Consider the following 18,026-nt stretch of genomic DNA (forward strand, 5'->3'; position numbering starts at 1 on the left):
AAATTATTAATACATGTCATTATTAGCAATTAGCATAGACAAGGCCTTAGGTGAGTGTAAGTGGGTATACAGAGAGATCTAACCCCTAACCCCGCTGCTGGAAAAGTGAGTGTGAAAGTCTCATTTATATGTGACCCAATTAAACCAACATTCCATAAAAGGCACAAAGTCTTCAGCAACTGCTTTAGCATTTCAAGGAAAAGACAACGATGGCAAATGTGAAAGTTGATGCTTTCTTTTCTTTTTTTGAGACAGAGTCTCACTCTTGATGCCTGGAGTGCAATGTCATGATCTCAGCTCACTGCAACCTCCATCTCCTGGGTTCAGGTGATTCTCCTGCCTCAGCCTCCTGAGTAACTGTGACTACAGGCACCTGCCACTACACCCTGCTAATTTTTGTATTTTTAGTAGAGATGGGATTTCACCATGTTGGCCTGGCTGGTCTCAAACTCCTGACCTTAGGCAATCCACCCACTTCAGTCTCCCCAAGTGCTGGGATTACAGGTGTGAATTACCACACCTGGCCAAAAGTGGATGTGTTCTATGGAGGATCCTTGACAGAAAGATTTTCATCCAGTCTTGCGATGAATATACAGAGTGTAAACACATGGTTGTGCAGTGGGGAAATACCATGTTTCCTAAAACTGAGGTTCTTGTTTATTGCTTCTTTATCTGCACAGAGACGTAAAAGATGCAAAACTGGGGAGAAAGGAGAGATAAAAGTATGACAAAACTGGAGGAGGGCAACATGCAATGATGTTGTAATTTAACAGGCAAAGTACTCACTTTAGTATTTTTTTACATTGTTACATTGTGACATTACAGGATTATAAGTGCAATTCCATCCAAATTTATTGTAATGCATATTTTTTTCTTCTTAGTAGACTACACAATAAGGTTAAATCAAAGAACGTGAGGTTTTGTTCTTACCAAATTCAAAAATACTTTTTATGACCTAGTATTTAAATCATTAACACAAAAGCTTTCAGGCTCCCCCAAATTTCTAATGTAGCAAAATCCTTTCATAATTTTATATTTGACATATATTAATTCAGATAGCTAGTATGAAATCAGTGAAATCAAGTTATACTTTGCATGTTTCTAAAATGTTTAAATTTAAAAATAGAGAATTAAGCCTAAAAAACTTTAGCTTTCTCAAGAATATTAAAATGTTAACAAATTATTTAATTTTCAGTTAAATCAGATAATAATGAGAACAAATTTCACCACTGCACATTCTACAGGGATCTTTGCACTTTACACTTTTGTCTGTTTTGTTTTATCAGAGGAGATTTTGATATATTAAATATAATACTAGAAATTTACCTGGACATAAATGATAGAATCAACTTAGACTGTAATCACAGAATGAAAACATCTTCCAAGGAATAGGAGCTTTTGGGGTAATTTAATCAAAACTCTTTTACCTTATACTATTTCCGTGTTCATGTTAAACTTTTGACACTCTAAGAAGAGATGAACTATCCTTTCCTAAGTTCTAGAAGCTGAATTGAATTATGATTTTACAAATCTGTCATCCACAGTAGATGGTAAATGCGTTGAAGACCCAGAGCATTTTTGAGATAAAAGAATGAATTATATACTTTATTATATGAAAAAAATGAACTAGTAGTGCCGGACCACCAACTATTTTTTTTTTTTTTTTGAACCTGAACAATAAAGATGTTTGAAGCTTTTTCTCTTCATTATGGATTGGGGGGCTAAAGGAGGGATAGTATTAGGAGAAAATACCTAATGTAGGTGATGGGTTGATGGATGCTGCAAATCACCAGGGCACATGTATACCTGTGAAACAAAACTGCATGTTCTGCACATGTAATGCAGAACTAAAAGTATAATAAAAAAAAGAAAGGGAAAGATTAGTGATGTTTACCTGAGTACTCTCACAGAGATGAAGCAATTTTGAATGTTACCCTCCTCTTCTAATATATAGTTTTAAAAGTCTTAGAAAACATGTTTTTTTTATTCCTTCCAGTTAGTCTTTTGCAAGCATCCTCCTCAGTGTTAAGCATTTTTTCTTATGCATCACATTATATGTTGTGAATACACCCAGAGTTTATGTGATTTTTTTTTATTTTTATTTTTATTGGCAAATGCATTAAACTCTTGGCTTGTATATTTTGAGCTGGAAGCCACATGTTTTTGTAACATTTTAAAAGCAATATATTTTATAATATGCTTTAGAAATTAAAAGAAAATAGGATACCTCCATTTCCTATGACAAACTGTCAGCATACAGCAAGGCAAAGCCATGTGCTGCTGAAGCTCAGTTTTTCCCTGCAGATGGTGAATGCACAGCAACTACCAGCCAAGCCAAGATCCTCTATACTGCATGTTTCCCTGAAATGCCAAGTCCCTGAGGTTTTACAAGGAGAGAAGTCAGCATACAAGTGTGATAGAATGACCAATAAGCTAATTGGTTTTTAGTTTTGAGAAAGCAGCTGCTTGCCAATTTTGTGTGTGTGTGTGTGTGTGGTTAAGAAATATTTGTATTTCATTTGAGTGCAAATAATTTTTATTTAAATTTAAACTACTATATGTATCTACTGGTATAGTATTAGACTGCTCAGCATTAGCAACCTGCTTATCCCTGTGTATGGTTTCTTTTTTTTTCCTAACTTTTTTTTTTTTTTCTTAATACCTTAAGTTCTGGGATCCATGTACAGAGTATGCAGGTTTGTTACATGGGTATACATGTGCCATGGTGGTTTGCTGCACCCATCCACCCGTCATCTACATTAGGTATTTGCTCTAATGCTCTCCTTCCCGTAGTCCCCCACACACGGAAAGACCTCAGTGTGGCATGTTCCTCTCCCTGTGTCCATGTGTTCTCATTGTTCAGCTCCCACTTGTGAGTGAGAACATGCAGTGTTTGCTTTTCTGTTCCTGTGTTAGTTTGCTGAGAATGATGGTTTCCAGCTTCATCCATGTCCCTGCAAAGTACATGAAATTATCCTTCTTTATGGCTGCACAGTATTCCATGGTGTATATGTGCCACATTCTCTTTATCATCTAATCTATCATTGATGGGCATTTGGATTGCTTATTTTTAGATGCAGTGGGCTGTAATTTAATTGGATGCAGAATGAATCATTTCCAAGAAATTAAAGTTCATAGGTTGGAAAATAATTGAGTTCATCATTAGGGAAAGCTTATTCTAAGACTTAGGATAAAGTGAGCTTCCTTTTGCATTTTATTCAACTTAAGGTCTCATAGTTACTTTTCATCATCATTATTATCATCATCCAAAACATCATCAGAATCATCACCATCATCATTATCTAAATTTGAGTAGCCATGAAAAAGTATTGTGAGTTCCTAACTTGAGAGGGATCAATTTCTTTGAGATTTTACACTATTATTTTAAGACTGTGGAGCATAGGTTAGAATCTGTGTTTTAAAAACTTTGACAGACCACATCATCGGTAATAAAGTTTTCTCTTGGATGGGTTTTGAGTTGACTTGTGTTACAGTTGAATTGTGTGTCTCAAAAAAAAGTTATATTGATATCTTAACACCTGGTTCCTAGGAAGTTCACCTTATTTGGAAATAAGGTTTCTGCAAATACAATCAAAGTAAGATGAGTTCATACTGTGTTAGGGAAGATCCTAAATTCAATATGACTAATGTCCTTGTAAGAAGAGACACACATAAGAAAGGCAGAGCCACGCGTGGGACCAGTCCGGCAAATCTCTAGAAGATGATGGTATTCCTCAAAACACTTTGAAATCATTGGAAGAAAACCACAGCTGGGGTCTTCCTCCTGATCTGGGGATGTCATTGGCTATATAGAAAACACTGTGATAACCTACTAAGGATATAAGCCTATCAAGAAACTCAGGTGTTTGGCAATTAACTCATTTCTCCAAATGCACAAGTGAAGAAGTCAACTGTTTTTCTCAATCCTGCAGCTTGCAAAGGCAAAGCCATTACTAGATTTGAAAAAAATGCTGCCCTGATTTTACATCTATCCAGGATGGATGTGTATATTGTTAAGAGAAGCCAAGGAACTCCTGAAATTGATGTTAAAAACAGATATGATCACTGTTTTAGGAGACGGGATGCTGAAGGAGGTTGTTACTGGAGTTCTTCAAAGAACACATGAGGCACCCTTCAGTAAGTTTCCTATTGGGTTTATCCCACTGGGAGGGACCAGTAGTTTGAGTCATACCGTCTTTGCTGAACATGGAAACAAAGTCCAACATATTACTGTTGCCACATTTGCCATTGTGAAAGGAGAGAGAGTTCCACTTCATGTCTTGCAGATCCAGGGTGATAAGGAACAATCTGTGTTTGCAGCAACTGGCCTTTGATGGGGACCCTTCAAAGATGCTGGCATCAAAGTTAGCAAGTACTGATATCTTGGGCCTCTAAAAATTAAAGCAGCTCACTTTTTCAGCACTCTCAAAGAGTGGCCTCCAACTCACTAAGCCTGTATTTCACACATGGGACCTACAGAGAGACCTCCCAGTGAACCAGAATAGAGCCCTGAACAAAGTCCTTCTTTTTATGAGAGGATATTACAAAGTCTTGCATCCTACTGGGCACAACTGGAGGATGCTGTTTCCCAAGATGTGAGCCCAGAGGTCTGGAAAGATGTGCAGTTGTCCACCATTGAACTGTCTGTCACAACGCAGAACACTCAGCTTGACCTGTCAAACAAGGAAGATTTTATGAACATCTGCATTGAACCAGACACCATCAGCAAAGGAGATTTTATAACTATAGGAACTCGAAAGGTTTGAAACCCCAAGCTGCACATTGAGGGCACAGAGCATCTCCAAGCCAACCAATGCACTTTGCTTGTTGCCAAAGGAGCAGGGTGGTGTTTTGGCATTGACAGTGAGGAGTGTGAAGTAAAGCCTGTGGAGGTGAAACTGCTCGCCAGGAAGCTTCAGCTTTTCTGTGATCCTAGAAAGAGAGAATAGATGCTGGCAAGCCCCACTCAGAGAGCAGGCAGAAGACAAGTGCTCTGAGACCACACTTTAGGCCAACGGTAGGACCAAAAGGGAATAGATGCCTCAACCATCCCAACAGTGTTGTCAGAATGTCCCAAGGGTTTTTTCATGGCAAGTACCCTCTGGCCTCCTCCAGCAGTGCTTCCTACAGTGTACTCTGTCACCTACTTTGCAATCAGGTTATGTTAGGGCATGTTTTATTTTGGTATGATGGTCAACCTTCCTAAACATGGACTTTCCTCAGACTGGTTCAAGATGGAAAAGGACTTTCTTCTGTTTCCTCCCAAAGTGCAACCACAGTAGAAAGCCCACAGTGGGCTTAGGCTGCCTGGGTCCTTTCATTCTGGTCCTATCCTTTGATCATGTTAGGAATTTGGGGAAAGTGCCTTCCTTCCCTAGTGACCTTTTCCTGTTTCTAGGCTCCTCTTTGAGTGCTGCTATGTGAGCTCTGGCTCCTGTTTAGCTTTTATATCAGTTGTATCGTCAGTTCAGAAATGTATATGAGGTTGTTTCCCTCTTCAGCCATGGCTACAATACTGTAAAATGCTAGTTTTTATTTTTATTTTTTTTTAAGTAGTGCTTTCTAAATGGTTTCCATGAGAGCCACATGGGGTACATGTTGAAAATTGATTTATTTGGAGTCCACCCCAAACCTAATAACCCATTTTGGGGATGGAGCCCAGGAATCTGCATTTTTAAAAAGGTGGCCACCCTTTCCAGGTGATTCTGTAAGTTGTCCCTCAATGCAGTTGGATAAATAGTGTTTTTAAAGCAGTGGTCCACAAAGTATTTTGTGCATGTGCCCCCCAGAAGTATTTTGAAAAATTATGTGTCCCCTCCCCTCACCCATCTAAGTTGACACCTAAATTTTTTCATGGGAAGTTAAATAGTTGACAAAGTTTGTATTTGCTATTGTCACCTAAATATTGGTATTTTAAAATAAAAACTGTTATAGCAAAAAGAAAAAAAATTAAGATGAAGAGACACAAAAACAAAGACAGAAATGAGGAAAACACCATGTGAGCATGGAAGTAAAGATTGAAGTGATTCATCCCTAAGCTAGGGAGCACTGTTGGAAACTACCAGGAACTCAGAGCAGAAGCATGAAGCATGAAGCACAATGCAAGTTGGAAGCATGAAGCACAATCCAAGTCAAAAACATGAAATAGAATTTTCTTCAGAGCCTCTAGAAGGAATCATCTTAATTTTGGACTCTGCCCCAGAACAGTGAGAGACTATAAGTTTTTGTTTTTTCCAGTCACCAAGTTTGTGGTAATTAGTTACAAAACCCCAGAAATGCATGCAGTCTGGATTAGGTATATTCTGCGTACATATGCTGCCTAAGAATGCCAGAAGTCAGAAGAGGTGGTGTCTGCATTTCTGGTTCCTAAAATCATCTCTCAGTACCCATTGCTCTGTCTGTGGAAAGCTCTCCTGATACATTTTTAACCTTTAGGCTATATCCTATTTCCCCTGTCCACTAGGGAAGTAGGTCTTGAATTCCAGTCTCCCAAGGCTGGCATTTTACCAAGTAAAAGACACTGCCTTTGTGTAACTCCCTTCTCTTTAAGTGTAGGGAGGAAATAAGATTTGCTTCTATCTCATGGAATAAAATATAATAGAGGTAACAGAACACCACTTCCATAATTATGTTATATAAGCATATAAATTGTCTTGCTAGCATACCTTTTCTGTTGCGTTCTTCATTTCCATGCTTTGATGAAACGAGCAACCATGTTGAACAGGTGCACATGTCAAGAAACTGACAACTTCCTCTATGCAACAGCTGGCAAGGAACAGAGGCATTCAGTCCAGCATTCCCCAGGGCATGGAACCCTGCAAACAAGCCTGTAAGTGAATCTTCCTCTTTCAGCTTTAAAATGAGACTCCAGCTTAGGCCAATATTTTCATCAGTAAGAGACTTCGAAGCAGTGGATCCAACTTAGCTAGTGCCTGGATTCCTGATAAGCAAAAACTTTGATAAAGTAAATTCATTGTTTGAAGCTGTTAAATTTGTGGTTACTTGTTAGAAAGTAGACAATAACTGGCGTAATATGCAAAAAGTGGATTTCAGCTGAGTACAGTAATTTGCAACTGTAATCACAGCTACTTGGGAGGCTCAGGTGGTAAAATTGTTTGAGGCCAGGAGGTTGAGGCTGCAGTGAGCTATGATAGCACCACTGCAATCATAGTTCACTGCAGCTATGTGTCTGGAAAACAAAGCAAAATCTTCTGTCTAAAAAAAGACATGGATTTCAAAAGTTAGACAGATTGTAACCCAGCATCTACATAGATATCGTGTCTCTATTGGAGGGATATATATTTTGAGATTTTGCAATCTTAGGAACAGTTAGTTGGCAAGTGAAAGAAATTCTGCTTAAATTGGCTTAAGGGAAAGGAAGAGATTTTTCAGACTCCCTTTACTAGCAGTACATTTAGTTTAGAAAATAGTGTCCTGCGGTCTAATCGTTGCCATTAGGAACCTGATACTTTGGTGCCATGTTTCTTCTTTTGGCTTTCTCAGAGACGCTATCTTTGTATGATGGTAGGCAGTCAACTGCATTTCCTAGTATGTCACTGTTTTCTCAGAGAAGCCTGGGAACTATGCATATTGGCCTAATTTTAGTTACATACCAAACAATGTCTATATCCAGTGGAAAGAGACACTTAGATTGAAATGGCTTCTCCAGAGTTGGGAAGAGATTGGGTGGGTACAGTAGGCTCTAGGTAGATGCAAGTAAGATTTCTCCCCAGTAAGATTGCTCCCCAGAGGAAAATTGAATGCTAGGTAAGCAAAACTCATTGGTGCCCACTGTCATTGCTCATAATACAAATAGTCCCAAAGAAGAAAGAACGGCATGGGTGCTTCATGGAAGAGACTAGCTTGGGGGGAAAATCTTACCTAGGATATTTCTTTTTTTTTTTTTTCAGCTAAAAATAACTTGGATATTCAGAAATGAGAAAACTTGTGTATTAGTTGCTGTTGTTGGTTTGTAAAAAGCTGTATCTTTTAGTGACATATAGAAATAAAATGACAGGGACAGATAAGGATATTTCTATTATAATATTATACAGGCAGTTCTATGTTGGGAGTCATCCTCCTGGGACACTCCTGGGTTTGGAAGCTGTCAGCTGGTGGCAAATTAGAGATAGCCTGAGATTTAATGAGAGATGGGAAACATGACTTCAAATGAATTAGGCTCTTTTGGACTGGGTGTAATATGCTGTGCCTGGCATCTCTTTTAAGAGTTCTAACTGGAAGGTTGGGTTTACTGAAGGATAAGCCAGTTTGGGGAGTTCGTCTGGTGAATATGAAAATGAATTTGGACAAATTTCAGCCTAAGCCTTTAGCACAGTGGAAACTTGGAAAGAGTTTCATTGTAGAACATTAGGCAAATGACTGATAAAAGGGCTTCCAGCTTTTTCTCAAGAAATTCTGCAAAAAGCAAAGGAAGTCCTACTCAGTCAGCCTCCTTTTCCTGCTCAGTGGACTTCTTTGTGAGATTATGCTGTGAATGGGTTCTCAAGCTGGTGATAAAACCTCATCTTCAATTCTTGTGCAACCTTGTAAGTCCAAGGAGGCACCACTATATCCTTAATTTATTAAGTGTCACTGGGTTGTTTGTTAATGTTTGCTTCCATATGGGCCCCAGGCATTAACAAACATACAGTTTATCCATTTATTCACTCAGTGAATATTTATTGAGCCTATTCGAATTTTCAGGCCACTTTGCTAAATGTCATCCTATCACTTTCCTTGCAAGCCATATAGGAGAAACTCCACAACTAACTGGAATCATTTAGTATAATCATTGCAATTATGCAGAAAGTTGGAGATATATGAGAACACCTGGGAGGAGTATGTATCCCAGACTGAGAGAGTAAAAATGCAGTAAGGAGAAATTTGACAAATGAGTAACTGACCAACTTGTTGGGAGGAAGATCATTTCAGACAGAGGGAGGAGTGTGTTCAAGGCTGAAGTCTAGAGCCTGACAATATCAATTTTCTTAGCTAAGTGTTGTTTACAAAACTGAATGACAGTGAATTTGAAGCCTGAAATGTCTAAAGTGTAGTCTCTGTATGGTCAGTGAATTTTATAGCACATCCTTCAGTCACCAGTGGAGCTAGAGAGAATATATTGATATATGTGCTCTAACGAAAACTGAGAAGCTCAACCATGACAGTTATTTATCGAAAAGAGTGTTTGATCTCCTTTTAGAAATGGGAAGCAAGGGTGGACAGCATAGCCCATAGACTAAATCTGTCACATTTTCTGTCTGTTTTTGCTAAAGAGTTTAATGGAACACAAATACACCCATTTATTTACATAATGTCTGTTACTGTTTTCACACTACAAAGGCAAAGTTGAATAGTTGCAAAAGAGACTATGTGACCTGCAAAGCCTACAATACGTACAATCTTATAAAAGATTTTTAAAATCTTTATTTTAAAAAGATTTTTAAAATCTTTATTTTAAAAAGTGTTCTGACCCCTTATGTAAAGGACTAGCTTCATGAAGTCATGTGGAGATCTTCTAAGTTACCATGTAGACATGAATGGAAGAGTACAGAAGTTCCATGATATACAGCAATGGTTCTCAAACTGGCTATGAATTTTTTCCAAATGCAGATTCCTGGGCTCTATCTAGGCTTCCAGTTACTCACAAAGTCTGAGGATAGGTCCTAACAATTTGAATTGTAGTGGCCTTGTAGGTGGTATTGATGGCAAAAACTTATACATGTATATAACTACAAAACAGAAAATTTGACCCGAAAACTTGAGATTTGAAAATCTGAGAAAATAAGAGATTCCATCTCAAAAATAAAATAAAATAAAATAAAAAATGCTCTGTTGCCCTGGCTGGAGGACACTGGCGTGATCTCGGCTCACTGCAAGCTCCGCCTCCCGGGTTCACGCCATTCTCCTGCCTTAGCCTCCCAAGTAGCTGGGACTACAAATGATTAACATGCCATGCTAATTTATCAAGACGTGGGACATTTAAAGAAGGGGAGAGTAACATATACATATGTAACATATGCAGGGAAGATAGGACACCTTTGTCTCAATTTCTTTTTTCTTAACGCATGAATAAGTCTATTGGTAGATAAAGTTTGGGTTTGGTTCTGCTCTCTACGTTAGGCTGCAAAATATTTTTTATCAATATTCTGAAATTGACTGTCATGTCAAGACTCTAAAAAAGGCCGGGCGCGGTGGCTCAAGCCTGTAATCCCAGCACTTTGGGAGGCCGAGACGGGCGGATCACGAGGTCAGGAGATGGAGACCATCCTGGCTAACACGGTGAAACCCGGTGTCTACTAAAAAAATACAAAAAACTAGCCAGGCGAGGTGGCGGGCGCCTGTAGTCCCAGCTACTCAGGAGGCTGAGGCAGGAGAATGGTGTGAACCCGGGAGGCGGAGCTTGCAGTGAGCTGAGATTAGGCCACTGCAGTCCAGCCTGGGCTACAGAGCGAGACTCCGTCTCAAAATAAAAAAAAAAAAAAAAAAAAAAAAAAAAAAAAAAAAAGACTCTAAAAAAGCATCCATAGGTATATTTAAAAATAAAATATCATCTTTACATCTTATGAAGAACAACATCTGTTTACTATTTATTGGAATACAAAGTGGAATTTAGCTGTAACCATTAGAAAGTGACGAACAGTGTTTCTTCCACTATGCCATAATTATAGTGAGAGGAAAACATCAAAAAGAAATGTTTCCGTTCTTTTATATACAGTTGGCACAAAAATGTCCACATATATGAATAATATAAATAATGAGTCATGAAAAGAAAATCTTCCATTACTGTTAAGAAAATTAATCAGTTATCATTACCATGGGATTTGGGATACATCTTACATGTTCTTGGTTAGATTCAGGAGCCAAAGAACAATGCCTAATTGATGAAAGTGGGCTGTAATTTTGTGCTTTTAAAACAATGGCCTCTGGCCAAATATGGGCAAAATAAACAATATTCGATTTATTACTTTACATTGGTTTCTTGCATCCTGCTCGAAAAGAGAGAGGATTTACAGTTATATTTTTCCTGCACAATTAACATCATTGTTGTCGGTTTTATAGAAGAGGCAGGAAAGTGGGCTTGCAATGATTTATTGTGAATGCATGAAACAATGAATGCTACTAGCAACAGAGTTTTAATAAGAAAAAATTACAACAACATAGTATTAAAAATAAAAGTGTCTGGGCGCGGTGGCTCATGCCAGTAATCCCAGCACTTTTGGAGGCTGAGGCAGGCAGATCGAGACCAGCCTGACCAAAATGATGAAACCCCGTGTCTACTGAATATACAAAAATTAGCTGGGTGTGGTGGTGCGTGCCTGTAATCCCAGCTACTCGGGAGACTTGAGGCAGGAAAATTGCTTGAACTTGAGAGGTGGAAGTTGCAGTAAGCCAAGATGACACCACTGCAGTCTAGCCTGGGCAACAGAGGGAGACTTCATCTCAAAAAATTAAATAATAATTAATTAATTAATTAAATAAAAGGAATAGGTATTAAAATTGTGTTTGATTTAGGCAAGGTTTATACCTCCATAACAATAATTGTATTGACGTTGGGAGCTTTTAAGTGTTTCACAGGGTTTTGTGTGGAGTTCCAATATGGTAAAATATATAATATTGCTATATGAGGGAGTGAGGGAAAATCCAATCAAGCTTGGCATTTTTTAGAAAGAAAAGAAACATAGAGAATATTTTAAAGATCTGGGACCAGTCCTGGGGGTTCATGCTTGTAATTCCAGTGTTTTGAGAGGTTGAGGAGGGAGAATGATTTGAGCTCTGGGTGTTTGAGATACTGTGGACAACATAGCAAGACCTCATCTCTACAAAAAATAAAAAGTGAGCTGAGTGTGATGACATGCATGTGCTGGCAATCTCATTTCCTAGGGAGGCTGAGGTGAGAGAATTACTTGAACCCAGGAATGCAGGCTTCATTAGCTGTAATCACATCATTGCACTCTGGGTGGGGCAACAGAGCAAGATCCTGTCTCAAAACAAAATTGATATTTTCTTTCCCCTACAGTTGGCATATACAATGAAAATTGTGTATACAAGCCAAAACAATTTTTTTAAACATTTCACTATTAAAAAAGAGTCAGACTTGCACAAAGATACATGATGTTGCTTTGATTTCTTCAGTCTCACACCTGCTCTGGTGTGAGACCCATGAAGTAAGCATTCTTCTGGGCACAGAAATGAACTTCTAAACATATTGTTTATTAATATATAATGGAAAGAGAGAAACATTTCAAAAATAAGGAGAAATTAAGCTTTAATGAAAAGCCATCATACAGTGGTGAATTTAATAGTTTGGAGCAAGCACTATTGTGTTTGATATCTATTAGTCTATTTATCTAGTGAAATACGTGTGAAGCAAAATCGAGCATCAGTAGAAAGTTCCAACTAATCTTGTTTCTCATATGATTTCTCTGCCAGCTCAGACCTCAAGAGTACCTTCTGCCTACAAAGTAGACTCTCTGCCCCACACACTGATTTCCAGCCTTTTCTGTTTCATGGGGTGACTTGCTGACCTTCTCTATGCATGAATAATAGTAATCTATTGAGAGGCAAGAGTTGTGTCTTCCACTTTGGTCTTCTAATCCCAGCACTTTGGGAGCCCGAGGCAGGTGGATCACCAGGTCAGGAGATGGAGACCATCCTGGCTAACATAGTGAAACCCCGTCTCTACTAAAAACACTAGAAATAAAACATTAGCCAGGCTTAGTGGCGGGCACCTGTAGTCTCAGCTACTCAGGAAGCTGAGGCAGAAGAATAGTGTGAACCCATGAGGTGGAGCTTGCCATGAGCCTAGATCGTGCCAGGTACTCAAGCCTGGGCCACAAAGCAAGACTCGATCTCAAAAATCTGTCAAATTTATGTCAATCACAATGTGAATGGTAGACCTGTGGTTTCTCTTTTGTCTTGAAAGGAAGACTTCAATTTTTTCTGCAGCTGTGGTACTTTATAAATTATTTTCTCTTCCATTTCTTAAAAGTCTACCACCCCATTAGCCATTGATTCAGTGAAATGCCCACTTACTCAGTGTTGGGGTCACACATTATTTCAGAAGACCACACAGCAGTAGGTAGTATTAAATAGATGTCTGAAATGTGAGCCAGGAATATGTTTTCACTGGACTGTCATTTTCTTGCAGACTCATTGGTATAATCCACTCCAGTGCATCTCAGTTTTACTTCCTATTATGCAAAATAGATGATAATGATAGGTTGGCACATTCTTTGCTGATACTATTTACAATCATGTAAATAGATGTTTCTAGAAGTGTGTGCCTCAGATTATCCCATCCTTCATAGGTCCCCATGTTTCAACTTTCTAATAACCCATCCAAGACACATAGGCATACAGGGGAGAATACTCTGATTTAAACAGTCCACCATAAGCCAGACACAGTGGTGCATCCTGGGATCCCAGCTTCTCAAGAGGCTGAGGCTGAGGATCACATGAGCTCAGGAGTTCAAGACCAGCCTGGGAAATATAGCAAAAGCCCATCTCTAAAAAATCAAAATAAACTGAACCATTTTGAGTTTTACATGCTGTAAAAATCTTCTCCCACTGGCTCCCATCTATTATGCCTGGTTTTGGTTGAAACAAAACCGTTAGTTTTAATGTAGCAAAATTCCATCAACATATTTTTCTTTATAATAGCTTCTCCTAAGTAGCACCTGTTGGAGAAATCCTGTTCTACCCCAACGTCCAAAAAAAAAAAAAAAAAAAAAAAAAAAAAAAAAAGAAAGAAAAATCCTGCACATTTTTCTATCAGCCTCAGAATTTCATTGTTCATACAGACATTTTTAATCTATGCTGGTTGTATTTTTATATATGGAGTGAGGTAGGGATCTCTTTTTTTTTTTTTTTTTTTTTTCCTGCAATAGGGAAGCATTGCTTTTGACACATGAAAGAAACAATGTATTTTTCCCAGTATTTGTTGTGTCAACCACGGCCCTGATAGGAAAAGATAGAATGCAACTTGAGAAATATAGTAAAGATGGGGACAGGATATTGGACACCAACACAGGGTAGTGGAGCCCTTATGTGAAGTTGCTGATACCCACTGAGGTTCAACTGGACCTACCTACTAGGGAGGGAACTGGAGGTCATATACACAGGGCTTCCTCACCTTCTGTCCTCCAGATTACCTACTAGTGTCTTCCTTGCCTGAAACCCAGGGACAACCAGAAGGCAAGAATGAACTCATTTATTTACCTTTCACACACAGAAGACTGGAGAGGAGAAAGAGTAAATCTTGAATGGACAATACTCCACCCCCAACCCCCAACAAAAATACCAGTTTTTGACATTAATCATAAATACATCAGCCAATCCTAGTGCTTTATGTTTGGCCCTGTTCATTTGCTGATCTGCTTCTGCAAGATGAAGTATGACTCAAATATTACAAATACCATAAGTTTTCCATTTCCAACACTCTTCTTGGTTTTTGTAGAATTTATTCTTTCATATACATTATGGAATCAATGTGTTAAAATATTCAACATTCTTCTGTCTTGCCGGGAATTATATTTATTTAAAAGTTGGTTTGAGGTAAAATAAATATCTTGTAAACTTATGTTATCTCACTTGTAAACTGGCACAATGTATTACTTGCTGAGATCTGATCATAGTTTTATTAAAGACTTTAAGCATTATGGTTTAATTAATTATTATTGTTATTATTTTGCAATTGATACTTTCAATTGCATTTTGTACTCCTGGTAGAGAAGAATATTGATCTTTTTACGTTGATTATATGATTATATTTAATTATATTTGTAATATAATATAATACAAATTTATGTTTATAATATAAATATAGATACATAAGACTATATTTATCTATATAAATACGATTATATATTGATTATATGTTCAGTCATCTTTTTGGATTTTCTATTATTCCTAACAGTTTTTCTGTTAAATTACAGGATTTCCATAAAAATGGTGACATTATCTGCAAATAGTGAGCATTTTCTCTCTTTCCTTTTAATATGTGTAAATTTTAAATGCTATATAACTTCTAACATTGTATGGCCCACTGACATCCAGTGTGAGGATGAATACTATTGGTACAAACTTTTGTTCCCATTCATGATTTTACAAGAAATAGGTCTAACATCTTTTTTGTAAATACAATGTTGAGGAGAGATTTTTGACATACAGTCATTATCAAATAATATGAATTACCTGTAGTTATCTTTTTTTCCAAGTTTTTAAAATGTTTACTTTTGATCGCAAATAAATATTGATTATTGCCAAATAATCAGTTGGCATTTCTACAACTCTTTATATGATTCTTCTTTATAATTAATGTGCTCTTATAATTAATAGATTTTTAATTATCTATTCAATCTAGAAAATAACACGTTTCATAATAATAGGAACATTTACAAAATGACCTCTTCTGTTATAGCGGAATATACTGTATATTCTAAAAATAGTCATTATTTATTAAGTTTGGTTTGCAAATATTTCACCCAGGATGTCTACATCTACATTCATAAGTGAATATCATTTTATAATTTCATGATGTTATACACTTTATACATTAGATATGAATGTTAAACTGTCAATACAAAAGGATTTTGATAGCTTTATTTAATTTTATATTTTCTGGAGAAAACTTCAATGCAAAAGATTATTGAAAATTTTGTGAAAATTATCTGTGGTGGCGAGTTTTTGTGTGGGAGATTTTTACTTACTCTTTCAATACTACTAATAGTTTTTAGTTTGTTTATTTCCTTTTTCATTAACTATTTCAATTTAGTTTTTTAATATCAGCGTTTATACTTTTAAAATATTATTTTGTATTTCTTATATTTTGATTTATTTGTTGTTTTAAAAGTGATTTTTCTTTTTTTCCTTAAAGACTGTTAGTTTTCACAATTTGTCTCCCTTCCTTGGTCAGTCTTGTTAGAAGTTTGTTTATATTATAATGCTTTTCAATAAACTAGTTTTCATTTCGGTAATTAGATCAACTATTTTTCTCTATCTCACTAATTTCTGATCCCATCTTGATTATATCGTATTTTCAGATTTATTTGGATTTATTCTGTTTTCTCTTCTTCTCTTCTTTACTTGTCTCCATGGCTTCTTTATTTCCAATTATTCTTGTTCCCTTGTAAAGGTATATGACAGAACACTAAAGATATATGTGTGTGTGTGTGTATTGTGTGTGTGTGTGTGTGTTTTGAGGTGCATATATTTCCATAGATAGCCACCAGATCACATATATCAGTTATTTCAGTCTTTTATATTTTATTTATTTTTTTGGGTGCCAGGTGGGACCATATCTCACTCTGTTGCTCTAGCTGGAATTCAGTCTCTCAATCTCAACTCATTGCAACCTTTGTCTCCCATGTTCAAGTTATTCTCATGCCTCAGTCACCCAAGCAACTGGAATTACAAGTGCACATCACCAGGCCTGGATTTCTTTTTTTTTTTTTTTTCTTTTTTTTTTTTCTTTTTTCTTTTTTTTTTTTTTATGTTTGAAATGGAGTCTTGGTCTGTTAGCCAGGCTGGAGTGCAATGGCATGATCTCAGCTCACTACAGCCTCTGCATTCTGGATTCCAGTGATTATCTTGCCTCAGGCTCCCAAGTAGCTAGGAGTACAAGTGCCTGCCAACATGTCTGACTAATTTTTGTATTTTTTTTTTTTTTTTCCCCTGAGACATAGTCTTGCTCTGCCGCCCAGGCTGGAGTGCAGTGGCCGGTTCTCAGCTCACTGCAAGCTCCACCTCCCGGGTTTACGCCATTCTCCTGCCTCAGCCTCCCGAGTAGCTGGGACTACAGGCGCCCGCCTCGTCACCCGGCTAGTTTTTTGTATTTTTTAGGGAGACGGGGTTTCACCGTGTTAGCCAGGATGGTCTCGATCTCCTGACCTTGTGATCTCCCCATCTCGGCCTCCCAAAGTGCTGGGATTACAGGCTTGAGCCACCGCGCCCGGCCAATTTTTGTATTTTTAATAAAGGTGGGGTTTCATTATATTGGCCAGGCTGGTCTCGAACTCCTTACCTCAGGTGATCCACCCACCTCAGCCTCCCAAAGTGCTGGGATTACAGGCAAGAGCCACTGTGCCCAGCCAACTTTTTTTTTTTTTTTTTTTTTTTTTTTTATACTTTAAGTTCTAGGGTACATGTGCATAACGTGCAGGTTTGTTATATATGTATACTTGTGCAATGTTGGTGTGCTGCACCCATCAACTCATCAGCACCCATCAACTTATCATCTACATCAGGTATAACTCTCAATGCAATCCCTCTCCCCTCCCACCTCCCCAGGATAGGCCCCGGCGTGTGATGTTCCCCTTCCGAAGTCCAAGTGATCTCATTGTTCAGTTCCCACCTGTGAGTAAGTGTTGGGTTTTCTGTTCTTGCAATAGTTTGCTGAGAATAATGTTTTCCACCTGCATCCATGTCCCTACAAAGGACACAAACTCATCCTTTTTTATGGCTGCATAGTATTCCATGGTGTATATGTGCCACATTTTCTTAATCCAGTCTGTCACAGATGGATATTTGGGTTGATTCCAAGTCTTTGCTATTGTGAATAGTGCCGCAATAAACATATGTGTGCATGTGTCTTTATAGCAGCATGATTTATAATCCTTTGAGTATGTACCCAGTAATGGGATGGCTGGGTCACGTGGTACTTCTAGTTCTAGATCCTTGAGGAATCGCCATACTGTTTTCCATAATGGTTGAACTAGTTTACAGTCTCACCAGAATTGTAAAAGTGATCGCATTTCTCCACATCCTCTCCAGCACATGTTGTTTCCCGACTTTTTAATGATCGCCAATTTAACTAGTATGAGATGGTATCTCATTATGGTTTTGATTTGCATTTCTCTGATGGCCAGTGATGATGAGCATTTTTTCATGTGTCTGTTGGCTGTATGAATGTCTTCTTTTGAGAAATGTCTGTTCGTTTAATTTGCCCACTTTTTGATGGGGTTGTTTGGTTTTTTTCTTGTAAATTTGTTTGACTTCCTTGTAGGTTGTGGATATTAGCCCTTTGTCAG

The 18,026-nt window shown here is 37.7% G+C and overlaps 1 protein-coding gene and 1 pseudogene across 1 annotated transcript in view; both read left to right on the forward strand.

The window, feature by feature from the left end:
• Positions 1 to 18,026, forward strand: part of LOC104662014 (neuroligin-4, Y-linked-like) — a 116,584-nt gene that overhangs the window by 10,480 nt on the left and 88,078 nt on the right. The window lies entirely within an intron of this gene.
• LOC104662013 lies at positions 3,722 to 4,997 on the forward strand (annotated as a pseudogene).

Source organism: Rhinopithecus roxellana, chromosome 22 (genome assembly GCF_007565055.1).
Source record: "Rhinopithecus roxellana isolate Shanxi Qingling chromosome 22, ASM756505v1, whole genome shotgun sequence".
Classification (NCBI taxonomy): Eukaryota; Metazoa; Chordata; class Mammalia; order Primates; family Cercopithecidae; genus Rhinopithecus; species Rhinopithecus roxellana.